The sequence below is a fragment of the Pseudopipra pipra genome, chromosome 8 (genome assembly GCF_036250125.1).
Source record: "Pseudopipra pipra isolate bDixPip1 chromosome 8, bDixPip1.hap1, whole genome shotgun sequence".
Lineage (NCBI taxonomy): Eukaryota > Metazoa > Chordata > Aves > Passeriformes > Pipridae > Pseudopipra > Pseudopipra pipra.
In genome coordinates this window covers 375261-389246 of record NC_087556.1, presented here as the reverse complement: position 1 = coordinate 389246, position 13986 = coordinate 375261, and the positions used below count along the sequence as shown (strand labels likewise).

The 13986-nt window shown below is 47.2% G+C and overlaps 1 protein-coding gene across 2 annotated transcripts in view; it reads right to left on the bottom strand.

Moving 5' to 3' along the window:
• Nucleotides 1–13986, bottom strand: part of MCU (mitochondrial calcium uniporter) — an 88743-nt gene that overhangs the window by 69972 nt on the left and 4785 nt on the right. The window lies entirely within an intron of this gene.

Sequence of the window (13986 nt, the reverse complement as noted above, 5' to 3'; positions counted from 1 at the left end):
GAAGGGACTCAAAAGGTCACCATTCAAAGGGCAGCAATTCCTAGAAACTAAATATTTACTTACAGAAAATCTGAGAGAATCCCCACAGCTGCTTCAGCCTTCCCTGAAAAGCTCCTTTTGTATTCAGACAAGGGAGGATTCATAAAGGTAAATCATCTGCTTGCACAGTAACTGCAGAAATCCCTTCCTTCCAGGCCTCTCTGCTGGGATAACTCCTGGCATCACCTGCACTCCTCCAACCCAAACATTAGCTTTTCCCACAGATACAAATCAGAGAATCCTGTAACTGCAACCACAAAGCTGCTGAGGTTGTGCCCAGTCCAACGTCTCCAGCCCCACGAGGGATGCCTGGCAAAACAGTTCTGTGCCAAAAAACACTTCCAAGAAACCAAGAGAGGGCAAAAAAAAAATCATGGTGGCCTTAAAATTCAAAAAGTACAAGTCATTTTCCGCTTGACTGACTGCAGAACCAGCCAAATGTAAAGCAACTTGCATCTAAGCTTCCCACTGCACCACTAAAGGTGGGACATTTAATCTCACCTGAATTTAGAAAACTACAGGAAAGCCAGAAATGTTTGATGCTGAAGCTCTGCTCAGTTCACTGCCAGGGATTTGGTACCAGTACTGATGGAATATCCATTTAAATCTGTATCACAGCACTCTGCCAGATTACTGTCTCACTGACAGTAATTCCAGATTATTTTTCTAAACTGGGATAATCTTCACATAAGCACAGTGGGAGAGGATGTCTGGAAATCAGTATCTCCAATGCTGTCTTCCAAAAATCAGACTCAACCTATTCTGAGTGAAAGATGCCCACTGAAGTTTTAGGCTCCCCCAAAACCTCCCAGTAGGGCTCTAATTCTTAGAGTGGAAGTAACAATTCTGTCCTAAAGTCATCATCAGTCAAAGGTCTGAATAAGATGATCCAACCAGCTATGCTCTAAAACACGGTTGCTTTGTGATTATTTCTTTTTTTACTACTTCACGTGCATTCTTTCACAATTTTTTGCTAATAACTGATCAAAAATTCACTTGTAGAAATGTTGTGCAAAGACTGCTTGTGGCTTGTGCTGGGTTAAGCAGACCTTTCAGACCACTACGTGTTTCTGTTCAGGTTTGCACCTCAGAAACCAAACCTGGGAGGAGACAGAAGGAAAGGGAGAGGACAGGGAGAGGTGCAAGTAGGAATTATTTACCACTGGAGGCTCTGGAGTGTCAAGTCAGCACATCATGTAAAACTAATCTTGCCAGCCACTGGTACTCAGCCCTTGGAGCAAGGCAGGAATCAGTCCCAGGCAGGGGCTCTACCAAGAGGCACAACAGCTCAGGAGCACCAGAGCAGGGGAGAGGGAAGGAGGGCTGATGGACAAGGTGAGATGTCCCTCCTCAGGAGATGGAGTGGAGAACACATCAGTGCCACAGGGGCTGGAGGGAGCTCCTGGCAAGCCAAGGAATGGTGCTCAAAGAGCTCTCAAGTTGCTGTCAGGGCCTGTTTCAGAGCCCCAAAGGCAGTCTGCATTTCAGCAGCAGCTTACAATGGAACAAAATAAAAACCACCATCTGCAACAGCTAATTTTGTTCCACCGGATCCAGGGAGATTCCTTGTCTCCTGAGGGATGAGGCAAGGCCTGCTCCTCCCACGGGAGGAGTCCTGTACTCCAGAGAAAGCACCAGACACCAGATCAGAACTACAAAAAGCTGATGTTGATCCTCCAGCTGTCCCAACCTCAGTGTGAAGGTGTCTCTGATAACACTGTCCCAGCTCAGGAACTCGGGGTGTCTCAATAAGAAGAAGAAAGAAACAAGCAGCTTTAGTACCAAAGTGTCACACAGCTTTTCAGGTGTTTTATTCGACTTCATTATTCTAAATTCTACCTGACTATCACTTCAGAGCTGTTCTGTAAAGGAAATACTTTATGACCACCAACTAACGCTGACAAAAAGCAGATCATTTGTCAATGCAAGTCACAGGAGGGCATCCCAGAGGGAAACATTCCCATCTCCTCTCTTCAGGATACAAGGGTTAATATACTGTGTTCAACCTCTGAGCTTCATGATTCGACACTAATTACTGTGGAGAGAGAGGAAGAAAATTAATGGCTGATTAGAGCTGTGGGCAGAAAGGAAACAAGTGTCTAGTCAGAGCCTGGTTATTTTTCTCCTATCAGATTATTTACCTGCAAAACCCACATCCCCATTAAAGCTGCAAACAGCAATTAGAGCTGTTAAAAATTTAGACTTTTTATTAAGGTTGTGCTTCTTCAGTCTTTTGTGAAAAAGTGCAGCTAACAGCCCCAAAATTCCTTGGTGGTCTTGTTCTCACAACAAGAATGAGGGGGGAAAAAAAAAACCCTATTGCAAGACTAAAGCCTCAGCACAGAGGGGAAAAGAAGTGTTTATCATTATATTACACTATTAAGTAAGGGAGGAAAAGTAACCTTGCAGCAACAGCACTAGAAGGACCAAGTGATGAGTAAGAACAGCATCTTTGCACCAAAGTTACCAGAACAAATCAGGAATACAGAAGGCACTGAAGTGCTGTGATGTGCCATCAAATTCCTGTCCTTATTACAACAATAATGATAGATGGCAAAGTGGGATAGGAACAGATGAGAACAGTTCAACTGCATCCTATTTTTCATCTACTTTCTTCCCACCCCCATTATTTCTGATTGTCTGCCTGGAACCGTCCTTACCCTTTGGTTTGGGAAATAACCACCTTCCCAGTGAGTCAGGGAGATTTATTTACACAGATCAGCAAGTTGTGGAGTTGACTTTCAGCATCGTACAACTCAAACCTCATTAGCTGATTTCAAAAACACCGAGTTATTGCACTTACAATGTCCTTTCAACTTGGATGATATTCTTCAGATCTACAGGGAATTATGCAGATATTTCTCACAGTGAGAGCCGGGAGGATTTTGCACTCAGGTGATTCACAGTACATCAAAATCTCTCTACCAAGAAGCTGCAAGAAGGATTTCCAGTGCTCATGTTTATGTACGAGCTCTTCGTGCATCTCAAACAGTCCAGAGCAGAAGTTGAGGGACTCAGCAAAATACCAGTGCAGGAGGAGGAAGATACAGCAACAGCAGCAACAAGACATATGCCTTTTCTTCTATTTTGATTAGTTCTTTTTCTTCAGACAAGCTCAAGGTAGATCTGTTCATGGGAAAAGCCTCACACAACTCAGTGATCACCACGACTGACAATCAGTATTGAGGTTCAAGCAGCACAGAGATGAACTCAGAGCTGGAGAACTGCTGCAAACTCACAAAATGCAAGTTCTAATCACTTCAGATTAAGTTTTGTGCTTAATAATTCCAGTGGTAAGCCAAGCTGCTCACTAGGTGAGTATAACTGTATTTAATGGAGTGTTCCAGAGAATGCCTTTTTCAAGGCAAATCGTGGCCAAAATAACTCGTTTAAAAGTATTTTAAACCACCCCGTCCTCACAAATGGCAAAAAAGGGAAATACAGTTGAGAACTAAATTAGCCTAACCTAAAAACAAGACTCATGGGGTACTAGTTAGTGTTATAAAAAAGGAAAGCGTGACAATAAAAGGTTGAAAGCTTTGTTATTATCTTTTGTTTCCTTTAGAAAAGCTTGAAGGAGGCAGAGTAACAGAGCTGGAATTAAATAAGATTACCAGAAAACAGTCAGAGGGGGTTTTTTTTGAGGGGTGTTGAGTGGAAAGGAGGTAAGGGCTGACTCTACCCAAGTAGAGTAAAAAGTAAACCCAGACTTGAGTACTGGCCCAGGTTTCCACAGCCAGGCCTCTCAAACACCCACCCAGCAGGGTCTCCACGTCCTGCACGGTGTCTCTCAGCACCACCACGAGAACTCAGCTTTTCTCATGCCTGCAAGCCACGTATTTTCCACACTGCCAAGGCTGCAGGGAAGCTTGGAAGTGTTCATGAGTCAGAATCCTGCCTGGAGCATCGTCAGCTGGTGAGGGAGGCAAACAGAGCTCTGTGCTGCTGTCAAACCCGCGGCTCCTTCGGACACACAGGGAAGAGGAAGAGGCTCCCAGGATTTGCTTGTGCAGTGCTGATTCCATCTAGTGTGGAAATCCACACGAATTGGGTAAATACTGCCCTGAAAGCTGCTGTGGTACTTTGACACTGTAATTCCAAGAACAAACAGCCCTCTCTGGTGCACTCTATTATATAAAATGTCAGGCTAATCAGGGCAATTCAGCTTCATGAGTGTTGCCAGATCTCCTAAATGGGAGTAAAAACGGGGGTAAAAAGTGTTGGGGATGAGCCAGTTACACACCTCCCTCTCTTTGAAAGGACAAATGAAAATTAATTACAACTGACTCACCACAACAAAAACGATTCCTTGGGAGAAAAGAGTGCCTGCCTGAAATCCCCAAAGGGACACTGCTCTGTGCTCAGGTGTTCCTGCCTCTTCCTCCCCACTGGAACTGGAATCATTCAGCAGACCACCTTGAGGAGCATGACTGTATCAAACCAGAGGCTCACCTTTTTTCCAGCCCAAGACAAAAAAAGCCCAAATCTCTCCTCCGAGCCACCAAGAGCAGTTTTTACTTCCACACTCCCCCAAGAAGTAGGTCATGAAAACAGCAGTTCCACCAAAGTGCCTGCCCTAGATCCAGAGCCCTGTGATCCACACAAACCAGGGCTGTGTGTGACCAGAGTGCTTGGAGTGGGGAGAGAAGGGCCTCCTGCAGCACATGGAACGTGGTATCACTGGCTGCACATGGGGAAAAAGCACAATTCAGCACAAAGGAGCTGCTGTGCAGAGAAAAACTGAATGGAGTGCAGGGACAGACAGCAGAAACAACCCACCTTTGGGGAAAGATGGGAAAAAAAAAACAGCTTCTGCTCAGAATGCTGTTTACAAAACAATTCCTTTCAGGAGCGCCTGGTGTGTGGTATCAATGCTTCTCCCAAAACCCTGACTCCCCTGCCAGCTCAGAGGACTGCAGAGTGTCATATCCTGCCCTACTCACCCCAGCTCAGTAATGGAGGGGAGTACTTCGTGGAGCTGTTTGTTTAAAATGACTCTCTTGAGCATTAAATGCCAAAAGGAAATATGGCAGTGGTCCCTCCCCCACACACGAGCGATGGCTGATCCAAAACTGGGGTTTATTTTTTGGGAGTACATGTGCAAACCTGAGTCACGTTCTTTCTCTCTGCACAAGAAGGCTCTTAAAGCAAAATTAATCTTAGACACCATTACTCCATTCAGCTCTGTGGTCAGAGAAATCCGTGGCTTTTTGGCTTCAAACCAAAGGCCTGGTTTGGACCATCAGCTTTTTGTTCCTCAGCAATGGGACTCCCCTCACCCGGCCAGGCCACCAGGAAGGGATGGTTCAGCACATGGAATGGTCTCTCCCTCCAACACCACTTTGCCAGGGGTCTAAAAACAACAGCATGGCCTCTGGTTCCTCAGTGCCCTGTGATGCAGGGCACTGACCTGCTGGATGGAAGCCAAACAAACACTCCCTCCCAGGTGTTCCAGGCAGTTCATAAAGCATGGGAGTGGCTCACCGGGAGCTTGCAACAAGGGAAAATTCTGTAATATGCTCCTTTAATTCAGAGGGGAGTATTTGGAGCTGGTTTCATCACCAGCAATACACACTGCTTGTAATACAACTCTTCCTCCTTGAGATAGAGATTTGCTTCTCTTGAATCCCTTACATCCAAGTCCAAGGGAAGGATCCCACTCTCCTCTTAAATCCAACACCCCCGAACCCGGGAGAGACCACACAGCACTGTACTAGTGTAATTACCAACCTAATAAATATTCAGGCAGTGGAATTTCTGTTATCCCTGCTCAGGAACAAGTCCCCTGAGAGCAGGAATAGCCTTGCAGGCAGCAGCAGCTCCCTGGGGAGCTCTTTGTGCCGTTGTGCATCACAAACACGCCAGGCTCCATCACCCGACCAAACACTGAGCTCACCCTTTCCCCCTCTGCAGGAAGCCAAGAGGATTTCCCAAGCCATATGATAAATTGGAGCGTTTTCATTCCAAAAAAGGAATCACATTTCCCCCCCCCCTTGGGGAATCTCTGCACTTCTGCAGCTCGATGTTATTTCAGGGAGAAATGAACTTTCTCTGCCAGCCTTCCCTCCCATCTCTCCCCCACACAGGAATCTGTGCCATGTTTCGGACAGGTTTCTAATTAATTTAAATTACTATTAAAAGGCTGCTGCTGCATTGCATATTGACTGTGTCTGAGTTTTGTCTAGAAGCAGAAGACACGAATGGGACATGGTATATCAAATTATTCCAAGTGTTAAGCATTAATAATGACACAACAGTCATGCAGGAAAATTTGTACATTAAATAAATAAATAAATAAATAAATAAAAATAAATAAATAAAAAGCACCATCCAGACCCCACTGATCACTTTCTAACACACAACTTGAAAAAATCCTGCCTCGCTCCGGTGCCATCTTGGGCAACCTGTTTTCTCTTAAAATCTTCATTTGTCATTTCTGGAGTTCCTTTGCCAGGCAGGAAACTCACTATCACTTCAGTCCAAACATCTAAGAAAAATGATGTGTCTAAATTATAAGGATGTATATTTAAAAAATGGTTTAAGTGGAATGAATAACTCTATTTCTTTCTACAATAATCTGTCACAACCAATTTCCTTCATTTCCAGGCATACCTTGGAGCCCACTATTCTGATTGCACTTCACAACCTGCACTCTGGACGATGAACATCCATTTGCTACTCCTTCTCCAGATTTCAGACGGGAATCAAAAAGAGCACTGCATCATTAAAAGTGATTTTTGGCAGAAGAAAACAGAGGTTTGAGACAATTAGCACCATGCCTTAACAAGAGGGTCTACAAAATATGTAAGTCAAGTGACAGGTAAGTGCAGAAATAATATAATCACAGCCTGGGTTGGGTTGGGAGGGACCTTAAAGTTCATCTCATTCCACCCCCTGCCATGGGCAGGGACACCTTCCACTCTCCCAGGTTGCTCTGAGCCCCGTCCAACCTGGCCTTGGACACTTCCAGGGATCCAGGGGCAGCCACAGCTTCTCTGGGCAACCTGGGCCAGGGCCTCCCCACCCTCCCAGGGAAGGATTCCTTCCCATTATCCCATCTAACCCTGCCCTCTGGCAGGGGGAAGCCATTCCCTGTGCCCTGTCGCTCCAGGCCCTTGGAAATAGTCTCTCTCCATCTTTCTTGTCATCCCCTTCAGGCCCTGGAAGGCCACAATCAGGTCACCCCAAAGCTTCTCCTCTCCAGGCTGAACAATCCCAACTCTCCCAGCCTTTCCTCCCAGCAGAGCTGCTCCAGCCCTCGGATCCTCTCGGGGCCTCCTCTGGACTGGCTCCAGCAGCTCCATGTCCTTGCTGGGCTGTTCTCAGGGCTGGAGCAGCTCTGCAGGGGGGTCTCCCCTGAGGGGCAGAGGGGCAGAATCCCCTAAAGAAAAGCACACAGAGGGACGGGAGCTGACACGGAACAAGGAGCTCAGCAGAGACTCGTGCTGGAGCTGGCAGGGAGCAGGGCCATGGGCCAGGGAAGTGCCTCCTGCTCCTCGGGAGCAACGCCTTGGACAAACCTTGACAAAGCCATGGGCTCACAAGGACCATAGGCCAGGTTCTTCCTTTTCCAGCCACATCTGAAACACTCCAGTCTCCAACCCAGAAACAAGGCAGCTCCAGAGGCACATTTAGGGAGCCCGTTTTTCCTCAGCAGCTCCAAGGTACGGCAGGAACTGGCGCGAGCTCATCCGGACAAACTCCCTGTGCGGCTGGGGGACACACGGCATTCCTTGGAACAAAGGAGAGCAAGGGGAGCTTTGCCTGGTTGGGGGCTTTCCAGGGTAATAGGGTGACACAGAACAGGGAAAACAGGGAGTAACTTCAGGCTCTGGATAACAGAAGGAGCAGCAGCTACACACACACGTTTTGGGACCTGGTGATGAGCACAACTGAAACTGTCACCATAGCACTGCTCCAAAATCCTCTCCAAACACCAACATGTTCCACAGATCTTTATTCCTAAACCCTATAAAGCTTCCTAGGCTACGACCTCGCAGGGAACTGTTTATTCCCAGCAGGCTGCAGGACAGAACTCGAGGCTGCCAACCACCCAGAGCGGTTTTGTTGTGGTGGGCACTCCCTGGTAGATCCTTCCCAAGTTACACATCCGGGGCAAATCTGAGTTTTAATTATTTCAATGAGCAGTTTCAGAGACTGAGAGTTTCCACACTGCACAGCAGCCCTTTCCTCCTGGGGAAGCCAACAATAAATCGCCCAAATGAGCTCTGCCTTTCCTAATTCCTTAAGAGCTGCCAAGAATCCACAAAAAGATAGTGGACATGCTCCGTATTTTCCGTGAGACATTAGTGATACCCCACAGGCTTGTCCTGCTGGAAACTAATTCCACATCACACTCAAGTGCTGCATATTTTCATCTTCATTAAAATGACATCTCATTTTGATGACCAATTGAGACTTTAATAACAGGAAGAAAACCCTTTGCCAAATCTTTAATAGAAAAAGGACAAGTAGTTTTCTTTTCATCATTAAATACTCAAGGGCAGAACAGCCCTTAAAGCCAGATCACCCTCAGAAAGTCCCAAAATAAGGTGAAATCCACATCAGCAGTATCACAGGTGGTCTCTCACCCCAAGAGCACTTCAGACATAAGAAGTATTCCCCTGTGGTGAGCACAGAGTGCACAGTTTCATCCAGCAAGATCTATCAAGGACAGTTCCTCATCCCACACACAGCTCCCAGGGCCCACAGGAGCAGAAAGCAGCAGCTGGGATTTTGGGAAGAGTGACCACCAGCTGACGCTGCAATAAATGGAAGAATTAAAAAAAAAAAAGGCAAAACAAACCACCCAAAATCTAAAACCATCTCTGCATTTCCACAGACCTACAAATAGGAGAATAACTGAAATTGCAGATTTGTGTCAGCTCAGTGCTATTTTATAGAATGGCAAAGTGGTGACTCATAGCACAAATCTGAAATGAAGTCATATAAGTTAAGTTTTACCCTCCAGACTGGGTGGGACCCAATCTCACAGAAAGTTTCGTCTTTAAGATGAGTCTTAAAACAGCTTTAGGAAGTGAACAACTGGGGTTTTTTCCTTCTCTTTTTTTAGGCTTGACTGGTAAGGAGAGCTCTACCCATCCTGTCTGAGCACAGCTCAGGACACTCCCCATGTGGAAGAAGAGCTGCCCTGAAATTTTTATATTAATTACTAGATCAACTTTCCCGTCACGGACCCTAATACAAAGTCTTGCTTACTCCCACAGGATAAATTATAAATAAAACAAGGTAGTGTCATCAAATAACTGCCAAAAAACCCTAAACCAACATCTAGTCCTCACTGTATAGTGCTCCTCTTTCACACATAGAGAGCCCTGAAAGTGGTTCTCTGGTTTGCTACCAAAATGAATATGATCAAGAGAATGTTTTAGCCACTTCCATACACCAAAAGATACTTCTGCTGGTCACCCCAGTTTTAGTTCATGAAAAAAAAAAAAAATCGTACCACAATCTAACAAAAAAAGCTGAAAAGCACAAAATTTTCAACCTAGCACTGCTATGCATTGCTCTGTAATAGCTAAGGGCAGATTCCCTCCCCTCATTTGAAGTAAAAATGTTGAAGAAGTTTTCCTTCCTCCTGAACTTTTCCAAATAGCCTTGAGCCAGAGCCTTCCCTGTGGCAATAAAGCCGGTGGGAGGCAGCAGATCTGGCTCAGCCTTCCATTTCAATCAGTCTATCCAGCACTGGAGGGGGCAAGTGACAATGCCAGCTACAAGAAATCCCTATTTTTTTGCCACCCTCCACCAGGGTGAGGTGAGAGAGGAGTCAGGGGACAGCACTTGCACCTGTGTGGGACGAGGCGAGGGAAGAAGCAGGAGAAAGAGGAGGGCTGGTGGAGAGACCCATCCTTACAGTCAAATCATCTCTTCCTTAGGACTCCCACAGCTTCATAAACGTTCTGCTGGGTTCACAGTTACCTCCATTGCAGCTCAAGCCACGTCCCATCTTCACTTCCAAAATCAGATCAGCTGCACCTCTTCCTGGGGCGCAGCCACTGCTCCCACGGGTGTCCCAGCATGGGAAACACTGGAAGTGCAGCCAAAGATCCAGTGACAAAGTGACAATAATTGTTTTATGCCCCTTCAAACCACTGGAGTGCCACCAGCTCTTTGGCTTTTTAATCATTCCTTTGAAAATTTACAATCAGCAGCGTGCAAGGTCAGGAAAACAGCAGTTCAGTTAATTAAAGCAGCCTGCCAGCTTCCATCCTCAGCAAAAACACACACCTAAGTCTTCCAAGTCTCACCATCCTTGCCACCACCCGAGTTTTGTGAGCCCCGGGCTTCACCTGGCAAATCACCTTGATCCAAGAGATGGGCAATAAAACTGCTGCCAGCAAGGGAGGAGGTCAGGGAGGAGCAGCACCAGGGGAATCCTGGCCACACTGCTGAGCAGCAGCTTCTCTGGAAGTTGATGCTGCATTGGTTTCAACCATAGCACAGGAATAAAAAAAATACATCAGGTACACATGGTACCTATGCTGAATAAGGGACAGCTTCAGCAGGATGTCCACTGCATCCTCCTCCTGGGGTCTCTCACATCCCACACCACCTCTCCTTGGCACCGAGCAGGATCTCTGCAGGATACACTCTGTACTGCACCCTTAGCACAGGGCTGCCTGCAACAAAACCCTCCCCAGCTTGGGGGAGGGACTGACACAGGTAACCCTGGGCCTCATCTGGAGCAGAGAGGAAAACATGCAGGTCACCCAACACCTGCTTGAAATCTGGCTGCAGTTCAGCCTGGGTCAGTTTTTACTTCTTAGGCTTCCTGTCACTAGGAGTCATCACTCCTGATCTACCCAGAACTGCCAGGAGGAACTCCCACAGGAATGCCACACACAGCTGAGCCCTTGATTTCCCACAGGTATTTCTGCCAGATTTGAACCATATGATTCCATCCCAATCCAACACAGCCACTGGCTACATGCACCAGGAAACTCAGTCACAGGCGACTCTAATCTTCATGGGAAGAAAGCTATGAGCATCAGGCATTCAACACACAAAACAGGAGCATGCTACTGAAGTCCTTTGTCTACCACCACATATTTGAAAGAGGTTTACAGCTTGCTTCCTTGTGAACCTTTTTCCAACTGTTTCCCAGCCATATGGAGCTCTCACCTTGGGCAGCTGACCCTCAACACCCACAGCACCCAGAACAGGCAAGAGACAAAGAAAGGGTTTCCCTTGTTTCATAAGGAAATTTCCTCCAAGGAACATCCCTTTCATTCTCGTTTTTTGCCCTGTCTTGCTGGCACACAGAAAAGGAAACCACACACAGTACTTTTATTCCCCCTCATCCTGCTTGCTGATACCAACTTTTGCCACTTCTGGTCTTCCCACTCAGCACCATGAACCAAATTTCCTCTTCACACGTGACCTCCCAGCTCCCAGTGAGAGAGCACACACAGCATCAGCCTCAAACAAACACCAAGACCCCTGATGTTCCACTCTACGAACTATTTCACCCTACTCATCTCCAAACCCGTGGCCATCCACACATTCCCCCTCGTGTTACAACCTCCCCAGCCAATTCCAGCACCTTCTCCACTGCAGAACATGCCTGGGAGCTCTCCCCTCTCCACCTCTGCAAGGCTTCTTCCACTCTCACATAGTTGCAACTGAACTGGGAGAAGGGAAAGAGATGCAGCCTCTGCTACTTCTGCTCCAAGTCCATTTATTCAGCTCTGTCATATTCTTCCAGCAGTGTGGATGCTCCAGCCCTTTGTCCCCCAGGGTTCAGCCTCCTCCCCCTGCCCGGCCATCCTGCAGTTGGACACCACCACCACTTCCAGAGGGGAAATCCACAAATAGAAATAATAAACAATTCCTCCTGTTTGTTTATTCCTACTGGGGGATCAATGAGGGAACTTCTCATTCACGGTTCCTGCCTCCTCCTCCCCAGGTTTCTCACCCTCAGTGGAACTGCTGGGACAGACCGGGAGGATTTGTGTCTTCTCCCGGATCCCACATCTCCACGCTGAGCTTTCCCAACTTCCTTTAGCTTTCAAAGCTGTGAATGCTTCATTCCAGCCCTATGCCTCCCAGTATTACCCCCACATCATAAACCAAGTATCTGTTTCAAAGCCTGGACCCCCTCACCCTCCCTCCTGTTTGATGTTACCCCAACCTCCTTTTTCACACCTCACCCAGCCCCTGGAGGGGTTTTTTGTTTGTTTTAAAGCACTGCCCTCCCACAGTAATCTGGTCTCTTGGTCCAGTTTCTTCCAGTGTAATTTATATCCCTTTTGTAAGAACTCATCCATAAGACCATTTAGCATTTCCACCATATTCTAAGAAAGCCCATTTAATTTATCACCTCTGCTAGAAACCAGCCATCCTGAGAAGTAACCAAGTAGAATTTATGGCACTAAAAACAACACTGCACAGACAAATACCTGATATAATCACTCTATTAATTACACTTATATTATACAATCTCTTCTTATCTCTTTCCTAATACAACCCATAGACTCAGGAAGCTCATATAGCCCAGTCCTATCACAGAAAAGGATCAATTCTTCATCAGCCATAACTGACTGATGTAAGTCTAACCTGTCCCAACCACCTCCAAGAGCAAAGACTGAACACCTTTCCCAGGAAATAATTCAGCACTTCGCTACTCTTACTGTCAACAGGGATTCCCAGCACCTACCAAACCACTCTCCTCACACTGCAAGCTCATTATTTCTCCTACCCAGCACAGATCTGACTGGTTTTCTGCTTCCTCTTTGCAGCAACCTCCTTTCGATTTTCTTTTCATTCTGAAGAGCTCCAGTTCCCGTAATTTCTCCTTGAAGATCATTTATTCCAGGATTCGGCAGCTCTCAGGTCTCTACTCTCTCCCAGTGGTCTGCACAGTTTCTCAAGTGCAGTGTGATGGAAAGGATAACTCATCTTTGCTGGGAGGAGATAAATAGGCACATTACAGTCAAAAGGAACCGTCAGGATACTGGATCCCGACCTGCTCCCTTGTTTCACAGGGATCCAACACCTGCCTACAACCTGCCTATTGAAAAGATTCCCAAAAACTAATGACTGCAACACCACAGACAGCCAAGAGCCCAGCTGCCAAAACAAAAAAAAAACCCAAGCAGCACAACCCAACCAGAGCCAGGAAGGCTTTCTAATCATCAGTCCATGGGACACGAGCAAAATCCTCCTCCTTCCCCAAGCTCCTGAGGGAGTTGGTTTGGGCAGTATGATTTTAGTGTGCCCACACCTCAGTCACGTCCACTTAGCAGCAGCAAAGCATCCTGGGCAAACAGAAGAGATTTGGGGTATTTTTAATGTTTGGTTTGTTTTTTTTTTTTAAGTCTTCTCTCACATTTACTGGTACACTTCACCCAAGGAGCGAAACCAAGCACGAACCTGAGCCTCGTTAAATTAATCGCAAAGGTCAACTTAAATTTAGATGAATATAAATTTTTTGCCGGGCCAGAGCACTAAAAGAGACAACTGAAATGATAATTACGAAAGCCGGAGGGGCTGTTCCACACCTGACCGGGTGTTAACCCTGAAATCGGCACCGCACAAAGTCGCGCTTCACACGTGGGAAGGACCGCGCTGCAAATATGGGATTGAGACACCCGACACCGGCCGAACCTCCGGCATCCCGGCGCTGCCAAAACACCCCGGCAGCGCCACGGGAACCACCGGCACCCCGGGGATACACGGCCCGGCACATACGGCACACACGGCACACACACACCCGGCCCGGCACACACAGCACACCCGGCCCGGCACACACAGCACACCCGGCCCGGCACACACGGCCCCGCACACACGGCCCGGCACACACGGCCCCGCACACCCGGCCCGGGGACCCGCGGTGTTCCCGCTGTCCCGGGGAGCGCAGAGCTGCTCCATCACCCCATGAACACACGGCCGCGGGGGCTCCGCGGAGTTTCCTCATCACTTGTTCGG